Source organism: Manis javanica, chromosome 4, assembly GCF_040802235.1.
Source record: "Manis javanica isolate MJ-LG chromosome 4, MJ_LKY, whole genome shotgun sequence".
In the NCBI taxonomy this organism is placed as follows: Eukaryota; Metazoa; Chordata; class Mammalia; order Pholidota; family Manidae; genus Manis; species Manis javanica.
In genome coordinates, this window is record NC_133159.1 from 101,721,932 (window position 1) to 101,743,882 (window position 21,951).

Below are 21,951 nucleotides of genomic sequence, written 5' to 3' on the forward strand. Positions count from 1 at the left end.
TGCAATGCCAGGTGCCATTGGAGGTGGATGGGTCCCATACTCCACTCCTCCTGAGCATTATTGCCTATGCCTCTTATAACATTAATCTACCTGTCTTGTTTCCTTCCATAGACTTTTAATTCCACTAAAGACAGTGATCATGTCTTCACTTTATATCCACTCATTCCTAGTCTATTGCACCTCTGTAGGTCCACAGTGGGAATTTATTTACTCTTATAAAGTAATACATGTTTATTATAGAAAGTTTAGAAAATACAAATAAGTAAAAATAGGATAATAATATCACCTGTAACTCCATCATACAGACAACCCTGTTAACTTCTTGATGTGTTATCCTGCCAGTTTTCAATGAACAGATTAACAAATAACATTTGAGAAATAAATAATTAAGGAACTATCACTTAAATTAAATGAGTGCTAGAATTACATGGCAGACATATTGTTCTAGGCATGATTTGTGGATTTCATTCATTCAGTAACCTTGTGAAGAAAACAAATTTATCATCTCCATTTTACAGATGCGGAAGTGACGTAGGGTGATGAAGCGTCTGCCTTAACTTCACATGGTTGGCAGCGGCAGAACTAGGATTAGAACCTGTCTCTGGAATTCACACTCGTTTACCTTCTGCACTGCATCCCAAGGGTAGGGGGCTCACAAATGGGGCCTGTGCCTCCTCTCTGCTCAGGAGAACGCATGTTCCTGAAGGGTATACCAGTTTTAGCTGTTGAGAGTGATTCAGACAGAACAGAAGGCCCAGGTCAGAGCCGGCATGTTGGGAAAACAGTTCCTGGGAAGCTTGCCCATTGCAGACTGCCTTTGTGCAAAAGTCATCAGGCAAGTGTCCTCAGCCACACTCTCTCACGGTTGGCAGTTCACACATTTCCCATACCCACACTGATGTTACTAATAGGCAAGACAAAGGGAAGGCTCAGGGGGACAGAGAATGATACTATAGAAAGAAAAGGGAAGCAACAGGCATTTTACTTTCTGCCCTGAAAAGGCTCATTGTACCCAGCTCTCCTTAGCTCCGGGCTGGGCCCGCCAGAGAGTAACAACAGACTTACAAGAAACACTTTGAGTAAACAAGTCCCCTGAAGGTCAAGCCCTCATGAGGTGCAGCCATAGGGGCAGGGATTAAATAAGCAAAATGATGCTTTTAGTAATAACACATCCACAGCTGATTAGAAGAGGAGACTACATCTGACCACTTCCCATCTCTTTATAACCTTGGTGCGGCCTCAGTTCCTGCTGGTACAAGTGTGTGAGAACAGCTAGATAAACTCAGCTCCAGGCACTATCTCTTTGCCTGCTGACCTAGGGAATAGATTTGCATTTATGAACCAGGGTTTCACTTACCTTTAGTAAGTTACTTCTTCTCTCTGAGACTCAGTTTCTTTATCTTCAAAATGAGAACAAGAGTAGTTCCTGCTTTACCAGCTACAAAGGTGTTATGGTTGAAGTGTGTGTCCCCAAAATTCATATTTTGAAGTCTTAAGCCCCACTAACTCAGAATGTGACTTTATTTGGAAAGAGGTTCACTGCAGATGTAATTAGTTAAGATGAGGTCCTCTCATCTTAAGGTGGGCCCCTAGTCCAATATGACTAGTGCCCTTACAGAAAGGGGAAATTTGGACACAGACATGCACACACACACAGGGAAAACACCACGTGAAGATGGAAGCCGAGATCATAAGCCAAGGGCACCAAAGATTGCCAGCAAACCACCGGGAGCTGGGGAGACCTGAGACACATTCTTCCTCACAGCCCTGAGAACCAGCCCTGCCCACACCTTCTTATTGTGCTTCCAGCCTCCAGAGCTGTGAAATAATACATTCCTGTTGTTTAAGCTGCCCAGTTTGTAGTACTTTGTTAACAGTAGCCGTAGCAAACTAATATAAAAGGGTTGTCTTAGGATCAAATTAGACAATGAATGTGGCATAATCCATAAAGGACTATTCATATATTACTTTTTACTATAAAAAAGTTTACCTGCAACTATTTGCTTTAAGCTTATTATGAAAAGCTATGACTTAGGACTGAAGAATAATCCAGCTGATAATAATAAAAATATAGTATTTTGATACATCAGCAATATCATGTACCAGGCTTGGTGCTAATGTTCAATATGCATTTTCTCATTTGAATTACCCAGTTCTGTTGAGTATCTCCTTTTTTTCTCTTCTGTCTCTTCACTTCTGTCCTCACCGTCTCTGGTCACCAACATTATTGCAACATTTTCCTAATAGTTATCCCTGTTTCTAGTCTGGAACTTTCCAACACACTCTTCTCTTCATACTGCCAGAGTCAGTGGTGACTTCAAAATTTTGATATAATTGTAGCTCAGGGGAAACAACCTAACTGAAAGTTGGACTGGGGTGATCATGGGGGCAGTTTAATGCTGTGATCACAAGCAGGCTTCTGGACCCAGCCTGCACAGGTTCAAGTCCCAGCCCCACCACTTACGAGTTGCCTGACTTCAGGTTTCCATTCCTTCTTGTGAAGATTAAATGAGTTAATGCATTTTAAAAAAATCACTTAGGAACAAAGGAACTTCAATACCTATTAGCTATTCTCATTCTTGCTTTTCTGCTGTGGTTATAGAACAAGCACATGTTTCAAACTGAGAATATGTTTCCTCGGTGGTGCTAATGGAAATTGTTGTAGGCTACCCCCTTGGTTCTGCTGCTGAGATGCTGGTAAGAATGATTACAAAACTGATCATAATAGTCCTCTGCTTAAAACTTTGAGTGCCTTCCCATTGCCCTCATGATGAAAATCCACTCTCTGATGTGGTCCACGTGGTCTTTCAAAGGGGGTCTTGCCTGCTTTCTCCAGCCTTGTGTCTCCCCACACTCCCTCAGATCCTGCACTCCGGCCACACTGAACCATTGTAGATCCCCCACTGCAGGCCTGCGTGCTATCTCCTGCCTGTGGGGGCCCGGCCTACGGCCGAGGCTGAGCCCCACTCTAGCTGGACAACACCCTAAAGATGGTGCCTGCTTCCTGCTCACCACCCTTTCCCCTCTTCCCTGTTGGGGATTGGCCCAGCAGACTTCCGTACCCGTGCACAGCTCGTGCTGCCCGCTTAGAGTGGCGCGTGACACCTATCCGCTTAAAGGTCACGCATGATACTGTCCTGGATTGGTTGGGTGACTGAATATAAGGGAGCCCGCCGGGAGGGAGAAGAGCTTCCCGACAACTGCTGTAACCGCCGCGAGAGATTAGACAATAAAGCCTAGAGAAGAATCAAGACCTTGGGCATGTTGCTTCGGTCCCTGAAGGGTCGCGACAAGTGGTGCCGAAACCCGGGAATCGCTAAACCTTGTCGCGACCTGATCTGCTGACCCTGGTGCCTGCTGATGAACGTCGCTGGACGCCGTTCGGTCGGCTGGCCAGACCGGGAGAGGGAACCAAGGAGGGTGAGTGGATCGGCGAGTAAACTGAAAGTATACGTGGCAGGGCAGACAGCAGGCAGTTGCCGTGGGTGTTTATGTGTAGTGTGTGTGTCCTGTTAGTGTTTGTGACATTGTTTATTATAATATATGGAATGAGGAGGCGCCAGTGAAGGTTCGCAGAGCGGCGACGAAATCAAAAGGTTCGCAGAGTGGCGACGAAATCAAAAGGTTCGCAGAGTGGCGACGAAATCAAAAGGTTCACGGAATTAGCGATGTAGTCCATCTAAATCATAACTAGGATACTTCCCCCTTTAGAGAGAGGATGGGGACGGAGGACCAGGATTGGGTTTTTCTTCGGGGCCACTGAGGGAAAACAGCCTAAAAAGGCCCGTGTGGGTACCTCAGTGGCCCCTCACCAAAGAAAAGAAGGAAGCAGCCCACACTTTCGTACAAGAACAGATAGCAGCTGGTCACCTCCAGCCCTCTACCTCGAACACACCTATTTTTGTAATTAGGAAAAAGTATCAAAGACTGTTTCTTCTCCATCCCACTTCACCCCAGAGACTGTCAAAGGTTTATTGCCACAGGGCATGGCTAATAGCCCCACCATGTGTATGTAAAGAAGGCCTTACAAACTGTCAGGAAACAGTTTCCCCTGATAATCATCTATCATTATATGGATGACATCCTTTTGTGTCATGAGAGCAGCAGGGAGCTAGAGACAACCCTCAGGGTCAGGGTATGGTGGAACGCACCCACCTCACCCTCAAGAATGCCTTATATAAACAAAAAGGGAGAATAGGAGAAGATTTTAGAACACTGGACAAAAATGGCCGCAGTGCAGCAGAGCGGCACGGCCAACAATCCAATCCAAAACACATGCCTAAAGTTTTGTGGAAGGATGTGTTGGAAGGAACATGGAAAGGCCCGGACCCAGTGATAATCTGGACCCGAGGCTCGGTTTGTGTTTTTCCACAGGACCAGCAGAACCCCGTTTGGGTGCCTGAACGTCTGATATGCAGAGTGGAAAACCCTGGAGCGGAGGTACAAGATGATTGCACTGCTTCTGCTCCTGCCGTGGATCCTACAGCAGGCGACGGCGAAGCCGAGCTGCAGCTGCAGCCACCGCCGCGCTGACTACCACCATTCCTACGGCAGAGACGCTGAATGGTCTGTCCCAGGCCACTGAACCTTCTTCAAGAACAATTGGACCTCTTGGGGGAGGTTTTGTCTGTGGGCTGCGTATATGAGGGTGTATTACTGGTATTCCTTTTCATAATTATTCTAAAGCTGCCAAACTTGTCCAGACAGTTAGGCAAGATGTTAACCACAAATTGGTCCAGTGAGCTTGACGAGCTCACCACTCAGCTATGGTTAGAAATTTTGCTCCGTAGCTCAAATAGCTGAAGCTGTGTTAAATGCCACCAAAGCCTGGTCAGGTGTAGGTGTCATAGGAATATTGCTAATTGTGGGCCTCTCCTGCTTGGGAGGAAAGTCTGTTACAAAAACAGCAACGGGGAGAACGGAAGGTCCTGTTGCAGGCCATGGCAGTGCTAGAGGAAGGCATCTCCCCTAGAGTATGGCTTAATATGCTGGATCAGTAGTCAAGGACGGGTAAGATCGGGAGCTGCGCATATCAACCTAAGACAGGGCGCAGACCTAAGTTGTCTGTTGCCTGAGGACGGATAAGAATGCCGCAGACTCCGGACGACCTAAGACAGGCATGATCCCGACAGCCCTTTGGTTATAAAACAATAAAGGGGGAGATGTGGGGGCCCGGCCTACGGCCGAGGCTGAACCCCACTCTAGCTGGACAACACCCTAAAGATGGTGCCTGCTTCCTGCTCACCACCCTTTCCCCTCTTCCCTGTTGGGGATTGGCCCAGCAGACTTCCGTACCCGTGCACAGCTCGTGCTGCCCGCTTAGAGTGGCGCGTGACACCTATCCGCTTAAAGGTCACGCATGATACTGTCCCGGATTGGTTGGGTGACTGAATATAAGGGAGCCCACCGGGAGGGAGAAGAGCTTCCTGACAACTGCTGTAACCGCCGCGAGAGATTAGACAATAAAGCCTAGAGAAGAACCAAGACCTTGGGCATGTTGCTTCGGTCCCTGAAGGGTCGTGACACCTGCCCTCTCTCAAGGAGAGGCTGGACAGCAAAGACACTGAACAGATACCTGGACACTCACCAGCAGGAAGAGGACAGGAGAAGTTGTGGGTGTCAACCACAGCAGCTGAGCCCATTTCCATCACCCTTGGGGCCACATGTTTTCCTAACTGGAAGCAGAACCCTGTCTTTGTCAGCAATTTCCCTATCTATGCAGGAATCACCATGAGGTTGTTCTGAACTGATATTCCCTTAGGAAACAGCTCAGCCTCCAGAGCCTTGGAAAGAGAAGCAGGAAACTATCAGAGAAGCCAAAATAAATAATTCCTGTCTGCTGCTTATTAATTTTTTAAAAAGATGAATAAAATATTTCACATAAGATGTTCTTACATTGCTTATTGTCTTTTGGTTTTTACTTCCCCAGAGTAATTTCCAATAACTATGCTACAGGAAATTTTCAATGCAAAACTATGTCTTCTAACCACTGCATTGAAATTCACAGTGCACATTTATTAGATGCTCCTTATAAAAGGGTCCAGATGAAACTCAATGCTTTTGGAAGATTTGTTCAATTAGTAAACATTTGTTAAGTACTTCCTAAGTGAAAGACATTGTGCTGGGCAACATGGAGGAAACAGAGATGAAATGTCTACCCTCAAGAAGCATATAGTATATTGAGGTAAATATCACACAGGGCCTGCACACATACCATGGTAATAGCACTGTACTAATGTGGTCAGGGCTTCAGTAAAGAGATGACCAATTCTCACAGGGATTCTAGGGAGGTAGGAAATATTTAAATCTGAGAGAAATAGGGAGAATCAAAGTGCATTTCTATGAACAAATTGCAAAGAGAGTAAAGAGAAAGACTTTATTCAGAATTATATTTAGCTAAGTTCATACTGCTGTATACTGTCTCCAAGGCAGAAACACAAAGAAAAAGTATTTCTGCTGCACTGGGCAGGGTCAGGACCCAAGCATCCCTCTGTAGTGCTTGGGGCTGGGAGGTGCTCTCAAGGCCTGCAGGACTCAGGGCCTTCTGGGGGAGGGACCAGCCTGGCAGCCGGGAATTCTGCCAAACACACCCATACTACCTAAGCATGGCCTTGTTTGCTTCCTTTACAGGTCTCTACTTCAGCTAGTGCTGCCTTTGGCAGCACGTGAAAGAAATTAGGCATTTCTGTTAAAACATGATATGTGCATTCCTGAAAAACCTCACATTGCACAATAAAGGTAACAAGGCTGATGGGAAAAAGTAGGGTTAAGGGCCGATCACTCAAAACTTGTGTGACTTTGTAATCCATCAAGTGACAGAAACAATAATTGGTACCCCAGGAGATACCCTGGACAGCCAAAGCAGGCCGCTCAGTAGGGCCACAAGCTGCTTTAGAGGATGTTAAAAATGCACAGAAACAATTGAGCAGGAACTCTGACTTAGGGTGCTATTAGTGAAGTGAATTTAGAGGGGGGTACAAGGGGATGTACACCTGGGATGAACTTTTCTGGGGAGGGAGCTGCAAGTTCAGGTGTTCGTTTAAAGAAAAAAAAAAGAACTGAAAGCCACACTCAGCTCTTCCCACCAAAGCTGTCATTCTCCTCTGCTATTTCAGCTCCCCTCACCTTGGGAAAAATGCAGGTGAACCAACGCAATTTCCACATTAATACCATCATTCCCCTATTTTTCTGACCTGTATGAGTTAATTGATGCTATAGAAACATAAACTGCTGCAGATGGACTCTATTACTGTATTAGTGAATTACCAAAAAATAAACTAAGATGAGAGATACCTTTCCCTAAGGAAAAACCTTCATTGTGTTAGAGGTCCATGAGAGTGATAAAACAATAGCTAATGTTATCAGGCATCATCAGCGCCAACACTACCCATAGTGTCTTGTTCATTTCTTACAACAACCCTATGAGTTAAGTGTCACTATCACTACCTATTTACAAGTGGGAAAACTGAGGCTTAGCTTAAGGAACTGACCAAGCTCTCACAGCTAGAAAGTGGGAGAGCCAGGTCTCAAACCCAGGGAGTCCAACTTTCTACCTTGTGCTACTAAGAGCCATACTTCTAGAAAAAGTCCCATATGACAAGAGGCCACAGTTCAGAAGGCGGTCCACATCCCCACCCCTGTATAGCTCTTCTAGCTCCATTTCTGAAAACAAGGGCTTTCTGATCGCCTACCCAGCGTACAGAGCACCCTACTGGAAGACCCTAAGTCCTCTTTGTTTTACTCAAACATTAATGGCTTCTACGGTCTCTAATTTCTGTCTCCCTCCCAAATACTGACACACTGAGAGATACCACATTCCTTTGAGGTCATTGGCTTACCTCCATTTGTGAAATGGATAAATGATTAAAAGTCTGAAAACTAGATTAGGTTAGCATATGCGTGATTAATCTGAGTAAATTCTACTTTTAAATTAAATATACCAAGTAGAATATTTGAGTAAATCAAGTAAATGTTTGACCATATCAAACATCTTACTTGTTTATAAACTAGCCAAGTGACTAGGTTTATAAAAGGAATGCTGAATTTGAATACATTTACTTCAGTTTATTCAGAAAGTTTTTTTTCCTATGAAAGGAAATAAGGAATTATTTTTAAACATTACATGGAAAAGAGCATCAGGTTTCAAGGTAAAACTATCTAGCCATTTTCTAGATATTGATTAGTACAGGTTTTGGGTTTCTGAGAAGTGTAGATTGTTGTCTATTCGCATTTTTCTTTCCCTGAAGAATCCAGGGTATAGAGTATATTTCCCCATCTGTATATTCCTCTCTGATGTCTCTTGATATTGGTAAAATCAAGGCCATCTTTGATTCAGAAAAACCACGAGCTCTCACAACCAAGGAACTGACCAAGCTCTCATAGAGTGTTAAGTAGAGGGTTACCCAAGAGCAATAAGTAGAGGGTCAGGAAGAAATTGGCAAAGAGGAGGAGCTGTTACATGGAGCTTGAGGAGGACGTGCAGGAGAAAGTGCATCAGAGCTGGGCAGCCATGCTCTGTCCACATCTTTTGAATGATGGTGAATGGCATAGCTTTCTGTTTGGAAAAGAGATCTCAGAACTTGGGTGTTTTTGAGAATCATGTGGGGCATCCTCTTATCTTTCAGGCTGCCATGAAGAATCATGGCACAATACTGCGGGGCAGAGGGGGCTCTGCACAGCACTGGCCCCAGGACTACATTGTCTCAGTGCCACAGAACCACGGAGACGTGACCAGCAACTAGATCTCAGCTTGCAAGCCAACTTCTTTTGAATCACTGATGACGGTGGCCTAGGATATTATGTGGGAAAGGTCGGAAGGCTGCCTGCAGACTGAGCAGGAGGGTGCCGCCACTGGGCATGGTTTCTAAGGGAGCGTGAGGGCCTGTGTGTGCCATTCCCTGTGCGTTCTTAGCAGCAGCACATGAAAGGGGGCTTTAGCTGACCGCAAACTACAAGCTACCGGAGTCTCAGGCTAATAGAAAAGTAATGACAGTGGAATGGAAATATCAGCTGACACTCCTCTATGTACATTTTTGGCCCACATTTTAAGAACACTGAGTAATGTGTTTATTTAGTACAGGGTTTCTCAAGGTCAACACTGTTGACTGGTTGGGCCAGATGAACTGTGTCACCAGGGGCTGCCCTGAGCATCATATGGTGTTGAGCAGCAGCCCCGGCCTCTATCTCTTAGGTGCCAGGAGCTCTTCTGCTCTTCTTGTGCCAACTAAAATGTCCCCAGACACGCTGCTCTGGTTGAGAACCACTGTCCAGGAGAAGTGGGACCAGTGGGTGATGTGATCAGAAGATGAGATGAATAAGAACAGTTGAAGGAACTGGGGTGTTTTAATTTAGAGAAGTCTCACTGCAGTGATGATCACTTCAGAATATGATTGGTGCAATTCGGGCCTGTTCTCCTTCACTCTGGAAGAAACGAAGCCAATAGGTGAAAGTTCTAGGAGGTTAGATTTAGATTCAGTTTACAGGGAACCTTTCCAACAGAGCTCTCTGGTACTGGTCCTAGACTGCAGAGCTTCCTGTCACTGGACGTATGCATACAAGGAGAGGCTGGGTAACTACTTAGGGAAAGAGGTGGGGAGGGACCAATTTCTGGCACCAGAAAAGGGTTGAAACCATTTTGAAAGTCCCTTTCAAATAATCTGTAATCTGGTATTCCCTGGATTTGCTCTAGCCTTGCTCTTACCACTGCCACGTATTTTGTACATGTCTCCTTAATAATATAATGATGAGAGATGAGTGCCCGACCTTGTTTATCTCATTTAACCCCAACAACAACCCGATGAGGTAGGTACTCCTGTCTGTGCTTTCAGATGGGGAAACTGAGGCCTATTGTTAAGTTGCTCACCCAAGGGCTCACCCCTAGGACATTAAAGCAAAATTAGGCCGGTGTCTGAGACTCTATCATCAATGGCCTTAATTTTTATACTGTATTTTATCTGAAGTTCTATAAATATAAAGTCATATAAATCCCGGGGTTTAAATCACTTTCCAAGCCCATGTTTTGTATACGTGTAACCTATTGAAGGACAACACATCCAGTTTTCTGTAAAGTCCGTCTCTCTCAGGAAGTATCTTTTGTCTGAGACTCTGGAAGGAAAACTGGAAGGGAGCATAAAAGGTGAGAAAATACAGAATATTAATAAATAGATACATTTCCCTAAACAACATCAGAGTTTGCAGCAAAGCCATTCTGTTTTCTTCCTAAGCCCACTCTGTCTGTAGCAGGTCCCCTGATAGCTGTGAAAGTGCTTCACTTGTGCACTTTCCTGGTGGCATAAGTACAGCGGGACAAGAGCCAATATAAGCTTGCTTACTAATTCTTTTCCTAATCATACCCATGTTTCCTGTTCTTCATTTCACTGTGGAGAAAAAACTTCCCAGATTTCTTCAGCAGTGTAACTGATCCCATTGTGTTTAATAACAGTCACACTTCAAACATTTTATGAACCTCCCACAAAGTGTCTTTACTATTAAAAAAGTTGAGTATCCCCTAAGCAGTCTGTGGAACTTGAACTGAAACAGCCCAATGGTCCATCTTCCAGAGTTTAGGAGGGATTTCAGCGCCTCACAGCACCTGGAGTGAGCTTTGGCTACTAGTAAGCACTTCCTTTTCATGCTCAGCTGCTGTTCAGGCTGCCCTGTCACCCACAGCCTCCTCCTACCTGGTCGCACACCACCTGGCTCTTCTCACCCCGCCTTCTTACCCCTCCTCCTCTGGTCAGCCTAGATGAGGGCAGGACCACTGCTCAGGGATAGCCTGGTCATTTCTGGAATGGATGAAGAGAAAGAGGAGACAAAGAGAAGGTGCTGCTGTCCCTCTCCCCTTGTCAGGTCCCCAGAGAGCTCAGCATTCTTCCCAAAGACATCTCGATGGGAGCAGGGCACGTGCCCAACTCAGCAACGCTGTCATTCATCCTATACCCATGTCCAGGTTAAACACTACTCTCTCTGCAAGACTGTTGCAAGGGCACAAAGAAACAACCTATGCTCTGTAAAGTGTAACTGTTAGCTATTATTTAAAAATAATGTGTTAATTCTTATTTTTACTTCTTCTCAGTACTCCCAAATTCAAATGATTTCTCATTGCTTATAGACATTAAAGTTCAAACAAAGCCTAGACTTCAAGACCATCCTAAAATGCCTTATGCTATCTATGTAACCCTTCTCCCCTTCTGGAGCCCTGAATCCTTACCCAACTGATCTGTGCATTGTAACCTGTTGCCCTCTGTCTAGGACATCCTTCTATGTCCTCTCTGGTTATCAAAAGCAGGCCCCATTCAAAGTCCAGCCACTCTGACTCGTCTCTGACACTTTTCCAGAAGATCCAGCTCAGAACACGCTCTCCTTTTTCTCTCCTTACGATATTTAAGGGAATGGGGTCAGGAAGGGGCACTCGGAAGATGGGGCCTGTGAGGGAGGAGAGTGGCCAGGCTCTGGGACTGAGGATGGGAGCTGGTAGCCCAAGCCGGAACTGAGAAGGTCTGATGGGGAAGGACAGCGCAGGCCTCCTCTGTGAGAGTGACCTTTCTTCCCATCAGTCACCACGACCTAAGCTTCCGGCAGATGGAGAGCCCACACAGCACAAATGATCCATAATGTAGGTTACCTTTGCAATGCCCCAAAGCCACAGTGACTGTTGTGACTTTTCTTACCTTCAGGAAACCCCGCCATTGCCGGGGAATTTCAGAGTACTTGAGGTATCACCTCTCAGACGACAGCCTAGCCTTGGGACCAGTTTATTGTTTATTCATTACTGAAGCTGGAAAAAAACACATCTATCACCCTCAAAGCTTTTCTCTACCCAAGCTCCTATACCCAAGCTCCAGTCTGATCCCTTGTGTTCTGAAATTGGATACAGTGTCATAGTTGTATGCCCCCAGACTGCTATCATTCCTTCTCTTTGTTTCAGGAACCCAGAAAATCTCTCCAGTGAGACCAGAGCACTGTATCTCAGTAATTAATAGGGATAGGCTGTCCAGTCTTCCAGAAGTCCTCCCAGGAGCTCACTGCAAATCCTTACCAGCTAGGATCCCTGTTCTATCCTGTAGGCATGGGCACAGCTCTGCAGATGCGGCTATGGACAGCATGTGAGGATGCAGGGCTGGGAATCAGGCTACCAGCCCTTCCTTTGACAGCCTGGCCTGCCTGAGCTGCACTCATCAGCCACAGACCCTGGAGCTGCCTTGTCTGCCGGCTAAGCGCTGGCTGCTCACACCAAGGACAGTTCTGAAATCCAAGGCAGGGGAGATCCCTGTCCTCAGATCCATAGTTGTCCTTGAGTTGAATTTCTTTGTGGACCTGTCCATCTGTAACAGACACAAAGGAAGTTTCCCTGACTTTTCAGCCTGCAATCTGCACCCTGCCTCTGACTTGGAGCTGAGCTTGGACCCAGGTCCTCTTTATGATTTCAGACTCTGCTGCTTGGTCTTTTGCTCTCTGGTCCAGCCTGGCTTCTGGGGCATTGGTCTCAGCTTTCTCCTATAGAGTCATGAGTCCTGTATTCCCTCTGGTAGGGACTGCTAGCTTGGTACTATATGCAAGAAGGTCCTACTGTGTTCTCCTGTACCCATCCCAACCCCCACTCCTTGTGGGCCTCCCTAACCCTAGAGCCCAGCACTAACCCAAGGATTGGTGACAGGGCTACTACTAAACACAAGATTTCTGTTTTGTCTTCTGGTTTAGACTTCTACACATTCAAATATCATATTTTAGCAACAGCTTAAGATTTAAATCTAAACATAAAATATTGATGTGAGTATAAAAAGTGAAAAATGCACATGAATTCTGCAAGTTTAAAAAGTTTGAACACAAATATAAGCTCAAGAAGAGTTTACATAAATTTGTGGATTCTTTAACCCATTTCTGGCCACCTACTCCATGTTCCATCTCTTCTAAACTACTTTGTGCCCCTAACTATGTCAGGCTGCTTCCCACCTCTATGCTTTGTTCATGCTGTTTTTCCAGTTCTTAGAACGTGGTAGGACTATTTGTAGACTAAATGCTCTAGCTGAGAGAATGCTCCCTCAGAATGTTTAGCATATAGTATCTAAAACTTGTTGAATTAATGAATAAATCAATTATCCATGCTCTTACTAAGGGAAACAAACACATTCTTAACTTTTGAGCAGCCATTCATAGGAGAAGCTATCATTTATCACTCCTCTCTAAAGGAAAAAATTGAATATGAAAAATATGAAATCTTGCTGATGCTATGAATTATAACAAAACACCTTGGGAGATTGGAAATAGAAGACCTGGTTGGCTGGAGCCAAGAGGGGAACCTGCGGAAGGAATGAATCCAAAACAGCTGTGCTTGATTACTTGCTAAACTTGGGTCTTTTCAGTCACTTCTCCCCACAAATCACTTACAAAACAGTGGCATCCCTCTAAGAGAAAAAGGAACTCTTTAGGGAATGAAAATTTTAATTTCCAGCCATAGTGGATATGAGTATCCTTAAAAAAATAACAGTGTTGCTCAACTACCACTTAATATGCTGAATAAAACAAAACCACACACACACACGTTTTTGAACACTTGGTTTTGCTGGCAAGAAAATTGGAGAGATTTGCAGAGGCTAAAAATGAAGAAAACACATGAATCCAGACAGTTAAGAGAGTGCTGAACACAGTGGCTATTATTCCAGTGACCAAAAGCTTCTGTCTTGAGAGCCATGCACAACGCAGAGAAAAAGCTAAGGGCCGACACAAGCTGGAGGCTCTGGGTGGGGACTCACACAAGCTAGGCACTCCCACGCCTGCAAAGGGCAGCAACCTCATTTGGGTTTGGTTCTAGGTGAAGAGAAAAAACTACCCTGAGATTACACATATGTCAGTCAGTCATTGCGCAGGTTTGAGGCCTGAACTCATACAACCTAGTTCTAAAGAACCCGAAACCAAGAATTGAGTGTAAAGGGTTCCTAGATGAAAAAGTTCCAGTGCTTACTAGAAGCAAAGCAAATATTCTCTGAAGAAATGCACTCAACCCTGGCCTCAAGAATTTCAACAGATAAAATTATTCCCCCAAATATAAGCTTATAATAAAAAAATTGCTAAGTACACAGGACAAAGCCACCATGAACAAGAATTGGTAGAAATAAGCAGAAGATTTGGAATGAAAAGAGTTCAGATATTGAAAGTGTTAGAATGTAAAATAAGCTTTTTTCACGTGTCCAAATGAATGGATGAGGGGACAGAAAGCCTAAGGAACAAGAGACTAGAAAAACTGACCAGGTATAACGATTGAAAAAGAGCCAAATGGAACATTTAGAAATGAATATTAGAAAAAGAAAATTAAAACTCACTGGACACATTAACTAGTAGGTTGGATACAACTGGAGGAGAGAATTAGTTAAGCAGAAGCAATTGCTGTGGAAGTACACGTGAAGCAGTGGAAAGAAGCAAGGGGACTAAACATACGAGGGAGGGTCAGACACATAAAGGCCAACAGGGGAAGTTTCAATATAGCTAATCAGAGGTCAGGAAAGAGAAAACAGAGAATGAAGAGAAAAAGACTGAATAATCGTAGTGTTTGTGAAAGATCTTGGTCTTCAGATTCAGGAAGCACAATCCATCTCAAGTAGGAATAAATAAAAAGAAAACTAAAAAAGACTTGTTCCAGGCCAAAGGGTTGGAGAGAGGGCAGGAAGGTCTCCTGAAGGACGCACTCTGTCAGACACTGAGAACCCTCCGAGGCCTGGGGGAAATACTTCCCCAGGTCCCCCCTGGTCTAGAAACTGGTGAGCTTTGCTGCTCTCTAACCGAGGCAGAAACGAGGAAAGGAACCGATGCCGGGGCCCTTATAGCTGCATCAAATCTTAGATTTCAGGAGTTAGGATAAGAAACTAACTCTGACAGTTTCATATTTACAATATTTCTTAGTTTCTTCCCCCTTTTCTAGGCATATCTCAAGGACAGAAACTATTTTTCACATTTTAGTCAAATATAACAGTTTCCGTGGCCCCCAGAGCTGAGAGTCCCAGACGGCCATGGGAATGTGGTGGCACAGATGGGAGCACAGAAGAGAGAGGCAGGAAGTGACCGGGGATGTTGGAAGTTTTCCATCTGGGCAGTTTTCCTACCACCCAGTGAAAAACAGCCACATTCTCCCAGAGGAAGTTTCTGAGGGTTACTGTTGGAGTCAGATCCTCGTGGAGTTGGGGAGACCCCTGGTAGTGCCAAAGTGGCCCTTCCTGCGTGAAATGCTGCTCCAGGGCTCTGAAGTGGTCTCTGGTTATGGGGGTGATCTTTCCCAAAATAAGAAATGGGATCTGACAGTGACTGTGTGTGTTACTTCAAGGTGTGAGAGGTCTGAAAGACATAGTTCAGACTCATAACTACTTGAATTTTGGGGATATTTCAAATGGCTTGGAGGAGCAATAGGTTAAATAACCGAAATCACAGCAGTCCCGTTGACTCTGAGGCAAGTAGACATGTTGGTCTCCCTCAGTGTGTAAAGTGGATTGTAACTGTTTGGACAGCCCAGTGGGTCACCTCTAGGGTTCTGGGGCTTAGCAGCATGAACTTCAGTCAAGACCCAACTGGTCACAGCTCCTTTTTTCTCTACTTCATCAGCATGAGAGGAACTAGCCCATTCTTAGACTTTCTCAGTATTTTCCTTGCAATTTTTTAACGCCCTGAGTATGCCAGGGTTGGGGGCTGGGAAACTGCAATGAACTACTTATTGCAAAGGAAAAGAAAGAATCGGATAGGAGATAATCTGCAGAGAATGGGAAGGTAGGTGTAGTAGACAGGAGACAGGGCCCTTTATTCTCCCCCTCCATTCCTAGTATCTAGGGCTGTGTTTGTTCAGATGTCCTCTGTGCATTCACTGATGCCATGGATGCAAGAGCACAGTAGTGAGACACATCTGAGTGTCCAGGCCCCAGACCCAGCCCCGTTCCTACAACTCCTCAAGGCAGACTAAGAAAGGGTTACTACTTTTACATTTGGCTGCCAAGATTCCTGGGCCTCCTTTCACACCCTAAAAAAGACTCCTTTTCCTATCCACTTTAACCAGTTGTACAGTTTTACCCAAAACCTAATCTTATCATTCCTACAGGCACTTGTATATCCAGGGGACTTGTAGCTTTTGTTCCGAAGCATGAAGTTCCCAAATTCCTTCAGTTCACGTGTAAACTACACAGACTCCTCATTCTTTTGTGTATGGTCTTTTTCTAGATAATGTGTTAGAGAAAATAGTATCAATATGTATCCAAGCTGTCTCCATGTCCTCATTTTCCCCTACCCATTTTTCTGTCATGACACTTGTCACATCCTATTGAAATGATTTGTTTACACATTTGTGTCCCCTTTAGTCGCCTCTAAATTTCTCAAGAATAGGCAGGGTATCTTTTCATTTTTGTGTAATAGGAAGTTAAGTTTCAACTGAGGTTCTAAGATACAATAGATGCTGTATACTAAAGTGAGATGCCACATCACTATGCCAAGTTTAAAAGGGGAATCTTTGACAACCAGTCCATAATGTTCAGCCACCTCAATCAGATCAAGGATATACAAAGCGACAGGTAAGGAGAGAAGATATGTGAAGTTATTTCTTGGGAGAAAAAAAAACATTTTTTTTTCTGTGTTGTAAGGACATACTCTTTCCTCACCCCAAAGCACAAAGTTGGGGTGTGGTAGGGACACCATGGACTAGAGGCTAAATCATACTTGAGAAATGTGATGGGGTCTGGAATAAGTCAGAGAGAGAGAGGGGGACAGAGAATGAGAGGGAGTGAGAGAGAAGGGGAGAGGGAGTGGGGAGAGAGAAGGGGAGATGGTGGGAACCCAGGGCTGCACTGGGAGGTCACTGCTCTTCTGGGGCAAAGGGTCTGTGAGTTTGTCCAGTAGGCCAGACAGTCTAGAGTCAAGACGAGTCCCCCGGCAACGGGAACACCTGGGAGAGGGAACCTCAGCACTGAGAGTCATTGTCAAGTGGATCTTCTGAAACTAGGGACTCAGGGGACATCAGCAAGCTGATCAACAGGCCACATTTTCATCTGAGAGTTCAGAAGTTCCATCATGAATTTCCCTACTGAATACACTTTAAAAGGTCAGAGGAAGATAAAAATAAATTTTGCTTTGATTATAACCTGCTGGTGATGTTGGATCAATATATCAGTCACATTTATTCCCCTAAGTGTCAGATATACTGCCTGATTCATCACTGTGGGAATCTGATAAATGCCAAATTGAGCTGATCTCATTTTGGAACATGTTCTTGTACTGAACCAAAATATGTCCATGAGGCAGCCCAACTGAATGGCAGTGTCCATATTTCTATTTCAGAGTTATGTGTCCTTAGGTTATACTTTTGGAAAGATTTCTGTAAGCAATTACAATTAGCAATTAAATATAAATGCACATGTAGAAATCAGCTCTTATTACTATACATAAGTATTGTCTAGCTCCAGAGACACAATCCTATTTGTAACTATACAAAGCCCAAACATCTTGTGATCCAGTCTTTGACAATGTCACAGTGAGAGAAATATCAAGCCAATAGAAAAGTTCAACTGAAACCAATGGACGTCTAGGAAAAGAGCAAAAGGCATTACATGGATAGCATACAGCAAAACTATTTTTTTTAAGAATTCTCTTTCCCAATTTCTATCCTAATTTGCTCTCCTAAGCTTTCTCTTCTTGAGATTTCCCCAAAAGTCTCTCCAAAATCCATGACTCTCCTCCCTTAGAGCCTCAGTCTGTTCTCACCAGCAAATCCACTAGCTCTCCTTTCCTTTCCTTACACCCTTTTCAGTTTACTTTGCATGGTTTACTTCATTGAGTTTGTCACTGCGAGTTTGGGAGACTTAGCAGAAAACAATCTTTTCCTGAGGCGCTGGATAAAGAAGAGGCTGTGACTATTAAAGGGAGAACCAGCAAAGGGCAGCTTTAGGAATAACAGGAACAACTGGCCTCTGTTTCACTATCTCTGTAGCTTTCTCCACCCTGCATTAACTCTCACCTTTAGCTTGATAATAAAGTGAAACCCTATAAATAGGAAATGTATTCCTTTGGTTGTGTTTCTGATAAAAATATACAGTATAATATTTTATCTCATAGGTCACTGATACCTGGGTATAAATGAGTACATTGGTTACTTTACTGTAATGTAAATTAAGAAGAAGGAGGCTAAGATATGAGAAAGAAAATCTCAAAAATGGTAAAAGGTGGGAACATTCGATACAAAATTTTTCATCTTCTTTTCCAAAATGTTGGCAGGGGTTAGTGCTGGTCCTGGCAAAAGGAACAGAAATTGTTATTTTGGAGAGCCTAGGTGGCTGGTGGGAGTGTCAATGGTGTAAACATCAGTGTGGGGACAGAGGGATGATTCGGCCACGTGTACTAGAAGGCTTACAGGTGCATAGTGAGCTTTGATCCCGTCGTTCTACTTCTAGAAATGCATTCTAAAGAACCAACAGGATGCACTTCCAAGGATATGAACTAGCATGTGGAATGAAATGAACATAATAATCATGAGCAAATTATTGGAAGCGACTACATGTCCAACAATAGGGAACTGAGTGAGTATATTAAGAGCCATTATTAGAACTAATATTGTGCATCACATCATAGGAGAATATTTATTTCACTGAGAAACGTTCACAAAACCAGTAAGTAGAAAGTGGTTTCTAAAATATGTGCTGTAAGATACCATTGATTAAACATAAATACAGAGAATGAAGACTGGAAAGACAGACATATTAATTGTGGTTATTTATGTCTGGGTGAGGAATGATACAGATTCGATATCTTTTTATTTTCTGCTTCTCTGTATTTTCCATATTTTCCACACTGATCCCACATTACTTTTGTAAAACAAATAAGGGGAACTCATTTTCAAAAAAGAAAACACTGCTCTATTCTCTATAAGGTACGATCTAACTCTCTTTTTAGATAGTGGATGAACAGGCATCTTTCAATTTGATGCTCCCAGGAAGTGGTTACCTTACAACAGTTACCTGGGTCAATGGTTTGCATTTTCAGTAGAGCTCTCAGACTAAGAGCCAGGACCCAGGGAATGTGTGCTAGAAGTTAGGCATACCTTGTCTTTCTTCATTAGGTAAGAAAACATGTTCTTAATAAAGTGATAGGCTGTTCACAAGCTGCCTCAGACCATGGTTAGAGAACAGCCTCTGTTCCAGGGAACCCAGGTGAACAGCACCAGGAGCCCCCAGAATTTTCAGATACACTGAATATTTCCCATTATTTGATACCTTTGGGGAATGCTAATGATAGACACCATCTTGCTACTCACTTCTTTACAGTTTTATTTGCCTTAAGGGTAGAAAACTGGGAAGCTAACAGGATCCTCTACACACTGAACAGATTCTTTTGTAGGCCCCATACTTTCTGCCTCAGAAAACTAGAATTTTCATTCAGATACCACATTTTTTTAGAATAAATGGGATATCATGGGGTATTAATGCAACTATACTTATTTGCTAAATCTGTAAAAGTCCGGCATTTCATTTATCGAGGAATTTGTCTATAAGGAAACATCAACCTAGAAATAGGAGAAAACAGCCAGATTTTTCTTTTTTGCAAAGTTTTGCTCATGTTCAAAAATTTTCAAAGTTTTAGTCTTCTCCTACAATTTAAGCACAGAAGCTTCCAGGGACCTCTTTAGGAAAAAGTCCTTTTGGTGCCTCAAAAGAGCCAAGATCTTGATGATGTGTAATATCAAAACATTTCTTTCTCATCCCAATATACCTCTCTTCAGAGTTTTATTTCTAAAGGTTTTTAAAGAAAATCAGTGGAGCATAATATTTTGGGTTTTGGCAGTGAGACTCTTAGGAAGCTAGACTCCTGGGATTGTGCCAAAGTAGTTACAAGTCCTTGGACCTAAAGGATTGGTCCCATAATATTCACCTTTTTACCAATCGAGGTACCTTGATTTCCCCAGCTGCTCCAAACACCTAATCTGAGCATTAAAATTAAAACACATCCTTTTTCTAAACCATAAAAGGACATAGATTTGGTAGGCAGATAGATCTAGACTTTTTTTCAATTCTGTTTGCATATATTATATTAAACAGTTTGATGATGGATAAGCAGTACAATTGACAATCCCTAGGAAAAAAATGTAAGTGGAGGTTACCATGAGCCTAGCAGAGTCCTGCCATTAGCCAGTGGTTTCCTGACTTCATTATCTCTCCTTTCTCATTTGAAAATTATTCTCAAAACTGATTTGATTTCATCTGCTGGTTTTTCACAGCTTCTAATCACTCTTTCAAACATCCTGCTTCACTTTCTTATATCACTCAAGCCTTAATTTACTCTGCAGCAAAATGGGAGAAGATTAAATCCAGGTCATGCTAGTCTCTCTATCTACCACTCTGGTCTCTGTCCTGTCTTCCTCATCCTCTTTCTGTTCCCACCCCACCTCCTAGGCCTTGCCCTTTGCCTGGATATTCTTCCCACTTTTGCTTGCTTGGCTAATTCCTTCTTAGATTAGAAGACACCTCCTCCAGAAAGTTTGTTTAACCCTCCACCACAGTCACCACCACAAAGACCAGATTAAAGTTGATTCCACAGCATTCTGATACTGACCTGTGGTGGCATTTATCATACTGCATTCTAATTGTGTGTTTATTTATCCTTCTCTCCTAGTCTGTACTCTAAATGGTGGTAGGCCCTGTACCTTGTAGGTGACTATAATTCTAAGGTCTAGGGTGCCAGGTACAAAGTAGATTAGCCATTAATATTTTTTAGTCAATAACATATACAAAACTTATAGAAGTGTTCTGGCTCATAGGAAGAACCCAACATTGAGGCCATAATTACGAGGATGTGGGATTCTGAGGTAATCCCACAAGACCAAGCCCTGAACTGGCATAAATTGTTGGCTGAGGGATCCAGCATGTCAGGCTACATCCCTAATATGGACAACCTCTCTGGAACCTGACCCCAAAGGGAAACGAGCAGTGGGACATGGATGACCATTGATCTTAATACTTCACTGATTTGAAAGACTAGGGTGTATGGGTCTTGCTGCTTTTTAAAAGTTATCTTCTTCCAATGGGCAAAGCAGCTTCTCAGTTAAAGATGTAGACATGTCAGGTAATACAGGAGAGCTATGTGTTGCCATCAATGTCATTGTCACAATCTTTTGTACTTTATTACCTCTGTCCTCAAGTCAGTTCTAGGAGATCCATTTATTGTCCTTACTTAACAAGAGAAAAAAAGTGACTGGCATTGGGTTACACACAATAAATTTGGAAAGGGGTTAAAGCATGCCCCCTGGTTCCAAATACCTTCCTCTTCCCATCTGTCCTGCAGCTGAAGAGAAGTAGTAGTGCCTACGCCTGTTCCTTTCTCACTGCTCTCTGAGCCCTTAGTATGTATTATCAAGATTATTTAACTCTTACAGATGGAAGACAAATGAGATGTGGGGATTTGAAAGATGACGTAGCCTGTTCAAGGCATTTCCATGTTTGCTCTCTTGGTGAGCCTAAGTCCAAGGCTTTATTTCCACTTACATCAAGAGAAATCTAAAAGGCCTCTTCTTACCCTTCTTGGTAATTCATGTTTGCAGCGATACCCCTGAGAGTCCAAGAATCTCTTTGATAAGCATGCTCACTCTGGGCAATGCCTTCCACTGTGGGTCACAGCACTGATGGGGCCCCACTGAATATCACTGATATCCCACCAAGCAACAATTAACAATTTCAATTAAATGGACTCTGTGCTCCCACAGGGAAGCAACACCCTATCTTTCAACTCTCATCTTCCACTTCTCTGGGTATTAGATAATTCCTACCCATACCTAGCATCTGCCAGATGACCTGAGGGGCTGAGGGATGTCAAATGCCTAGTCACTCCAGAGGGGATCAGTTACACTGATAACTATTAGGTAGCACATAGGTGATAGCCCTGGAAAAAACTATCTCATGGAAAGAATTCCAGACAGTGTAACGATGAGGGGGTGGGGGC

At 43.6% G+C, this 21,951-nt stretch overlaps 1 protein-coding gene across 3 annotated transcripts in view; it reads right to left on the bottom strand.

Moving 5' to 3' along the window:
* The window catches only part of VTCN1 (V-set domain containing T cell activation inhibitor 1), a 111,139-nt gene that overhangs the window by 37,997 nt on the left and 51,191 nt on the right, over window positions 1-21,951 (bottom strand). The gene's annotated exons all lie outside the window — the stretch shown is intronic.